We start from the raw sequence: 9,038 nt of genomic DNA, 5'->3' as shown, positions 1-9,038 counted from the left end.
CATCTCCTGATGGAACAGAGCCCTAGGAGGCAATTCTGCACATGCTCAGTTTTGGTGTGTATTGCTAGGGGGGTTGTGAGGTGCATGTGATCAGCACATGGCCAATCAGCACTGTCCATACAGAAGGTCAGGGGTCATGTGGCCTCAAAGTACAGACAAAGGAGAAAAAACTCCCACAAGCTTTAACAAGTGCTTGGCTGGACACAGATAGAAGTTGCAAGACTGTTCTATACTGCTGATGAGAAAAGGTATTTAGCAGTTTATAGTTAATTAACCACTTAAGGACCTCCTCCTGCACATTTACGTCGGCAGAATGGCATGGCTGGGCACATACAGGTACGTCCTGTGCTAGTACCCAGCCGTGGGTCGCGCTCGCGACCCGGTCCGAAGCTCTGGGACCCGCGGACCAGATCGCCGCTGGAGTCCCGCGATCGGTCCCCGGAGCTTACACACAGCTCTCCCCATTCTTTTATAAATTCTTTATTTTTCATTTTTCCTCATTTCACAATTCCACAAGAACAGGGATGTTATCATATCAGAAAACAAAAGCCAACAATCAAACCATTATACGTTGTATTTGTTCCTGCCCTATCTCTAAACTTAACTGCTTCTAACACATATACTACCATATAGATCCAAAACTAATTCCTCGCTCTTCTTATTTCCTATTCCCCCGGGACATTTAACCTGTCTTCTCTCTGTTTAAGAAATTGAGAAACCCCGTCTCCCCCTCACCCACCCCAACGTCCGGACCCCTTGTCCAAAAACCTTCCCGAGCCCGGACAAAAAAAAAAAAAAAAAACACAATAATTTCAGTTCCTCCCTCTCCCCCCCCCCCCCCTACTCCCCTCGTTCCCTATAACTGTCATAGGGAGCCCATATCTCCCTATACTTCCCCTCCTGTTCCCTCAAAGCCATCGTGAGATTTTCCATACATTGAATTTCCCTGATTTTTTCATGCCATTGAGGTCTACTTGGTGAGCACGTGCTCTTCCATAAAGCTGGAATGCAAGCTCTAGCTGTTATTAGTAAATGTCTTACCAAAGATTTTTTATAATTTACTACTGATATCGGGATGTCTAACAACAGGTAGACCGCTGGATTCTCTCCAAGAGACATTTCAGTTATCTCTTCTATTTCCTCTGACACCATCCTCCAGAATTCTTTCACTCCTTCACAGTTCCAGAAAATATGTATCAGAGTTCCTTCTTCTTTTAAACATCGCCAACAAAGATTTGATGTTTGTGGAAAAATTTGGTTTAAAACTTCCGGGGTCTTATACCACCTACTCAGGATCTTATATCCTCCCTCCTGGTATTTGGATGCTAGAGAGGCTTTATGATTGAACTCAAAAATTTTTCCCTTCTGGTTCTCTGTAAAAGTTACCCCTAGGTCTCTCTCCCAAGTATGTATAAAGCCTATTTCTTGTGGAGCTTTAAGTTCATTTACCAGGGCGTAAAATATTGATAATGAATGTCTCACCGCTTCTCCCTTGAGACACAATTTCTCAAATTCCGACAAACTCGTCCTCACTGTTGTCTGGCTCTGTATTGATCGCAGGAAACCCCTTAGCTGTCTTCGCCTGAATGGTTCTAAGACCTCTGCTAATTCACTTTCAATTTCCTCCCATGTCATTACCCGATTTTCCTTCTGGAAGTGAATCAATCTAGTTTTGCCTTGTCTTTTTAAATTCTCGAACCCTGGGTCGTTTACACCTGGCATAAATGCCGGGTTTCCCAGGACCGGAGTCAGAGGATTTGCTTCTGTTTCATCATTTGATTTTCTAAATACTTTTTTCACCACCTTAATTGTCGTCCCTATTGTTGGGTGCTTTTTAACTGATTGTGGTAGAATGGATCTAGAAAGCCAAATTAGTCCTTCCAGTGGTATTTCTATCATTGCCTGTTCTAAGAGGATCCATGGTTTGATCTTCGGAGTAACACACCAATCAAGAACTCTTGACAGATGTACAGCCTCGTAGTATGCGAGTGGGTCTGGAAAACCTATGCCCCCTTTTTCTTTAGGTAAGGTTAAGATATCTCTCCTGACTCTGGCTGGTTTCCCTGCCCATATAAATCCCGCAAACTTCGTTCTAATCTCTTTCAGGAAACCTTGAGGTATACTGGTAGGGAGTGTCTGTAATAGATATAATATCCTAGGCATTGCATTCATCTTTATAATATTGACCCTGCCAAACCAGGTAAAAACCTCCTTATCCCATTTCTGTAAATCACGTTTTATTTGCCTTGTCAGCGGTGCTAAATTTAGCTCCAAGATTCTATTTAGTTTCTTCGGGATTTTAGTCCCCAGATATCCGATATGAGAATTTGTCCATTTAAATGAAAAAGAAGCGGCTAATTGTCGTTGTTGTACCACATTCATCTCCACCCCCATTGCCTCCGACTTGTCATAGTTTACTTTAAAGTTTGAGAGCGTGCCATATTTAGCAATCTCAGCCAGCAATGGGGGAAGAGATAAAATAGGTTCCGTAAGAGAAAACATCAAATCATCCGCAAAAGCAGCTAATTTGTATACTCCTCCCTTTACACAGATACCTCTGATATCGGTATTCAGCCTTATCGTCCTCAAGAAGGGTTCAAGTGTCAAAATAAAAATAATTGGTGACAGAGGGCAGCCTTGCCGCGTCCCATTCCGTATCTCAAAGGGTTCCGACATAGTCTCGTTTATCTTTATTCTAGCTTTCGGCTGTGAATATAGGCTCATAACCCATCTTTGCATCCCCTCCCCCAAACCGATATATTTTATAATTGCTTTTAAGAATTTCCAGTCGACCCTATCAAACGCTTTTTCAGCGTCGGTAGATACCAGAACTAGTGCTTTCTTAGATACCTGGGAGAGATGGATCGCATTAATCACCCGCATCGTATTTTCCCTGCCTTCCCTTCCTGGGGTAAATCCCACCTGATCTTGGTGTATCAAATCAGGGATATGTGGTAATATTCTATTTGCTAGGATTTTTGTAAAGATCTTCAAGTCAACGTTTAATAGCGATATAGGGCGATAATTGGAACAAAGTGTTACATCTTTTCCCTCCTTAGGTATAACCGCTATATGTGCCATAAGGGCTTCATCCGGTATCCCCTGTCCTTCTCTTATCGCGTTATATGCTTTTAGAAATCTTGGCATCAGTTTTTCTGCATAGGTCCGATAGTAAAAAAGGGTAAACCCGTCGGGGCCGGGGGCTTTACCTGTTTTTAGCAATTTAAGGGTATTTGTGAATTCCTCAGCCGTAATCGGCCCTTCCATATCTCTCCCAATTTCCTCTGCTAATTTCGGCATTCCCGCCTTCTCTATATATTCCTTTATCTTCTCCTCCTGCCTACTCATCTTTCCTGTGTCCCTCTCTTCTTTTAGTTGATATAAATTCGTATAATAATTTTTAAATACTTTTGCAATTTCTTGTGAGGATTTCACTATCCTATCTCCTGTTGTTTTGATGCCATCTATATGATTTTGGGTCCTCGTTTCTCTTAATGCCCTCGCTAGCATTCTACTCGGCTTATTACCATATTCATAGAAGGCACGTTTACATCTTTTTAGTGAGGCTTTTGCATTGTCTGTTAGTAACAGATTCAGTTCATCTCGCGTCTGCCTCAACTTCTCCTCAATCTGAATTGCCAACGTTTTTTTATGTACATTTTCTAATTTACGAATTTCTCCCAGTAATGTTTCTATCTGTCTCCCTATCCTACGTTTCCTTTGTGTTCCCATTGAAATTAAAATCCCTCTCATAAAGCATTTATGCGTTTCCCAAATACAACTAGGCGACACCTCTCCCACCTCATTATCAGAAAAGAACCCTTCCATTTCCTGAACTATTTTTTCCTCATACTCTGGGTCTTTCAGGAGGGACTCGTTGATTTTCCAGTGCCACTCGCGAGCTACGGGTTCTCCCCATTCCAGTATACAATTTGTCGGTGAGTGATCAGAAATTGTAAATGATCCAATGGAAGCCTCCATAATATTCTGTAAAATATTCTGTGATACAAATATATAGTCTATTCGGGAATATGTTTTATGTTTGGCTGAAAAAAAAGTGTAGTCTCTCTCATGGGTGTGACTAGTCCTCCAGCTATCTACCACCTGTATCTTCTGTAGCAGACTCTTTGCTTTACTTAATTTGCTATATGATAGGTGTGATGCTCCCTTAGATGTATCTAGGATAGGATCTAGGGCCATATTCAAATCCCCTGCCAGTATAATTCTTCCTTCTGCATTCAACTGAATCACATTAATGTATTTCTCCAACGCTGCAATCTGTCCTTCATTAGGCATATAGAAGATAACCAGAGTTACTTTCTGGTCGTTTAGATATCTTTTTACTATAAGTAGACGCCCTTCCTCATCCTGAATTACCTTTAGTTCTTTCCATATAATCGTCTTTGATAGCATAATTGCCACCCCCTTCGTCTTTGTTGTCGATGAGGAACTCTGATAGACAATTGGAAATCTATGATTGCCCAGTTAGTTTGGTCTGGATTCCTTGTTGTTGGGACCTTATGGACCCTGTCTAGCTCCAGGGGGGAGCCTGAGCTTTTTTTTTGAATTTTATTAAAGATAGCCAAAGCAGCTTCCCTTAACGCCGCCCCCTCACAACTTTCTGGTATTCCTTTTATGCGCACATTATTCCTTCTACTTCTGTTATCTGCCTCTTCAGCATTTAACTGCAATCTGACCAGCTGCTGTTGCTGTTTCTCACACTTTTCTTCTAGTACCCCCAATCTGAAGTCCACGACCACTTGTTGCTCCTCCAATATGCCCACTTTTTGCTCCCCCACCCCCACTTTTATCCGGACTTCTTCCAACTCTTCTTTCCAAGTACTCGTCATTAGCGTTAACATTTTCTGGATATCGTCTCTGGTTGGGAGAGCCTGAATAAGCCTGCTTAACTGGCGCATATCAGGTATCCGCTCTGATTCAAATGTATCCCCCGTATCGGGCATACTCTGTGCGTTCTGTATGCTAGACTGCATAACCTCTTCTGATATATGTTCACTCTCTTTAGAACTTAATATTTCACCACTTGTTGCACCCTTCTCCCTCTGATTTAGAGGTGGGGATGGTGCAGGGGATATAGGGGTTGTAGACATTAGTGCTAATATAGATGGTGTCTCTATACACTCTCTAGACCCCGTATTCATATCCCCCGCTATATTGTCAGCTATTTCCAGCAAAGCAGACCGTAACAGTATAGGTGTTTCAAAAGTACCTTTATTCCACGCCGTTGCTTCTGAGGCCACCTCCGTCCACCCCTCCGCTGGGGGTCTCTCAATCTCACCTATGTAGCGTAAATCACCTGTATTGTTCACCGCTTTGACCACCGGGGTAGCTGGACTAAGGACTGGGTCTGAAGCAGTTACCAACTCCTCCCCAGCAATCAACTGTTGTCCTTTTATCACCGGCAAGTCTGATACAAATACAGGTGTATTCTGAATCACAGTTACAGCTTTAAGGGGACTTTCAGATAGTGATTCCCTCCTCAGAACCCTGCTTCCGACGGCTTCCTCCTGCTGCTCAGCCCCCCTCCTCACCGTCATGTAGCGTGTGATGTATGAGTGGCAGGGGGCTTGAACACCTCCTACGCGTCTTCCTTGGCTCTTTCCCCGCCGCGACATCAGCTGTCTGGAGCCTCTGTCAGGTACTGCGCTCTCCACCCGCTCACCGCAAACTTTCGATGGAGGTATGGGGGTATCGGAACCGTCGGTCAGGTGCTGCGCTCTCCCCCCCCGCTCACTGTAGACTTTCGATGGGGGTAGAGGGGTCCGGGAACCGTCGATCTCCTGCTTCAACGCACCACGGACTCAGAGCTCTCCTCACTAGCGTGCGTTCACTCCTCCATGCTCACACCACCGTCCCGGAAACGGAAGTCCAGGAGGTTAAAAAAGCAGCTCTCCCCATTCTTCACTGTGGCGGCGGCATCGATCATGTGATCCCTTTTATAGGGATACACAATCGATGACGTCACACCTACAGCCACACCCCCCTACAGTTGTAAACACACATGAGGTCACACATAACCCCATCAGCGCCTCCTGTGGTTAACTCCCAAACTGCAACTGTCATTTTCACAGTAAACAATGCATTTTAAATGCATTTTTTGCTGTGAAAAAGGCAATGGTTCCAAAAATGTGTCAAAATTGTCCGAAGTGTCTGCCATAATGTCGCAGTCACGAAAAAAATGGCTGATCGCCGCCATTAGTAGTAAAAAAAAATTATTTTTTTTTACCAAAAATAGGTAGAAGAATAAGTATCTGCCTAAACTGAGGGATATATATATTTTTGGGAGATATTTTATTATAGCAAAAAGTAAAAAAAAAAAAAAAAATTTCCCCAAAATTGTCGATCTATTTTTGTTTATAGGGCAAAAAAAAAAAACCGCAGAGGTGATCAAATACCACGAAAAGAAAGCTTTATTTGTGGGGGGAAAAAAAGGACGCCAATTTTGTTTGGGAGCCACGTCGCACGACCACGACCGCGCAATTGTCAGTTAAAATGACGCAGTGCCGAATCGCAAAAACTGCCCGGGGTCCTTTAACTGCCTAAAGGTCCGGGTCTTAAGTGGTTAAAATGTGCTAGTGTACTGTACATTATGTGAAACCTGCCATAAAACGAAGCCCTCCAGCGACATGCTGCCAGGGCTTCCATCTTCACCCAGTCTTCCTTCCACATTAGCAGGCTCCGGTTCTTTGATTGGATGAGCCGTGATGACGGCACTCCCGCGCATGCCACTGTTTATGGCACAAAAATATCTCCTAAACTGTGCATGTTAAGGAGGTATTTACTGTATCCATAGTTAAACCTTATAGCCTTTGCTATAGGAAAAAATCAAGCAAGGGACTTTACTCCCGCTTTAAGATCTGAGGTGGTATGTTGTGAATTTGTCAAAACACAGTTTATGTACATGGAGCTGGTCAATGTCGGTTGCATTTCACTCTGTTAATGTCAGAAGGTTATGAAAATTGTAACAGAACACCAATCACAACAGATAAAATTCTAGTGCAAGAAAGTATATTGCATATTTAGGATGAAAATATCACTGGGGGGGGGGGGGGGGCAGTTAAACAGATAGTAGGGCTATCAGCATCCTTGAGATGAGCTAGATATCCATACAAACAACATTCCTTTCCAATATAGTAACAGGAATAAGGTTGAGGGGTTACCCTGGGGAGAAGACCCGAACAGAGGCCACCCGACCTGAGTCATGCTGGGGACCTTGTAAAATGGACGAAGGGTTCAGCTTTTGGCCCAGGTGCCCCATATTTTCTCAATTTTTTTTTTTTTTTTAGTGCATTTGAGGCTCATGTATGTAAGCTTATAGAGCGGGAGGGCAGAGTCAATGAGAGCTCGCCACTGTGCACCATGGGGGGCTCAGGCTGCCTCCACCTAGTTAAGATAGCTTTCCAGAGAGGAGAGGAATGCGATCAGCACTGCTAGAAATAAGAGAAACGCTCCACCACATGTGATGCTAAGTGAATTGGTCTTGTGCCGCATGATGTAATTGTAGGTAGCGAAAAAACATTTTTGCTGGGAGTTGGAAGGTGTGGTTTAGTTTGTCATAGGAAAGTAACCTGCCGTCCGGCATGATATGTTGCAGAATTTTAATCTCATAGCGACCCCAGACTGCTGGGTCCGGGACAGAGCAGAAGTGTGTTAGTTTAGGATTGCCCCAGAGTGGAGTATAAGGAGAGAGTATGTCGGGTGGATTAAGTTTTTAGCTGTCAACTGTTCCCAGACCTTAGTAGTTGTGCGCATGGGGACTGTCCTAGCTGCCTGTGTTTTCGGGCCCCTAAACACCAAGTTGCTTAGTGCCGAGTATGACCTCAGGATGTCTACCTCTAGGTTAACTGACGGGTTATGTCGCGATTGGACGAACCACCAACAGACCGTTGTCATCCCCGTAGCCCAGTAATACTGTTTGAAGCATGGCAGCGCCAGTCTGCCAGCAGAAAGGGGGAGCTACAGATTAAATATTTTAATATAGTTAATAGAAGTTGGCCTGTGATTCAGAGATTACGGTGTGCTGCATAACCATGACTGTATGTCAATTTAAAAGGCTCTGATTGACTTTAAAGCTGCACTGCCAATGGCTTAAAACACTGTTGAAATATAAACTGTAGATGTGAATGACCTTTACTCACAAAAGATTTCTCTTTTTAACCTTGTGATCCAAACACCCCTAAGCAATAGCAGACATTGTTTAAAACATAAATGGTACTGTGCTGTAAAATACTATTCAATATTAAAACCAATGTGCTCAAAACATGAACTAAACATATTCCCAAACATAAGATACACTGTACAATAAACCAGTTCATCATAGGCGTGCACAGCCTATTGCATTAGAGCAGGGATATGCAATTAGCGGACCTCCAGCTGTTGCAAAACTACACGTCCCATCATGCTTCTGCCTCTGGGTGTCATGCTTGTGGCTGTCAGAGTCTTGCTATGCCTCATGGGAGTTGTAGTTCTGCAACAGCTGGAGGTCCGCTTATTGCTTATCCCTGCATTAGAGGGTGCACCCCAAAGCTCAAACGCACACATTACCAAAAGTATTGGGACACCTGCTTTTACACACACATGAACTTTAATGGCATCCCTTAGTCTGTAGGGCATGGGTCTTCAAACTACGGCCCTCCAGTTGTTCAGGAACTACAATTCCCATCATGCCTAGTCATGTCTGTGAATGTCAGTGTGTTACAATGCTTCATGGGATGTGTAGTTCTATAACAGCTGGAGGGCCGTAGTTTGAGGATCCCTGCTGTAGGGGGTTAAATATTGAGTTGGCCCAAACTTTGCCACTTTAACTCTTCTGGGAAGGCTGTCCACAAGGTTTAGAAGTGTGTATGGGAATGTTTGACCATTCTCCCACAAGCGCATTTGTGATGTTAGACATTGTTGTTGGACGGGAAGGCCTGGCTTGCACTCTCCACTCATGTGAAGGCGAGTCAAGTTCCTCCATCCCAAACTCACCCATGTCTTTATGGACTTTGCTTTGTGCAGTAGTACGGATCATGTGG

This window comes from Rana temporaria, chromosome 11 (genome assembly GCF_905171775.1).
Source record: "Rana temporaria chromosome 11, aRanTem1.1, whole genome shotgun sequence".
Lineage (NCBI taxonomy): Eukaryota > Metazoa > Chordata > Amphibia > Anura > Ranidae > Rana > Rana temporaria.
This window is presented reverse-complemented; position numbering follows the sequence as displayed.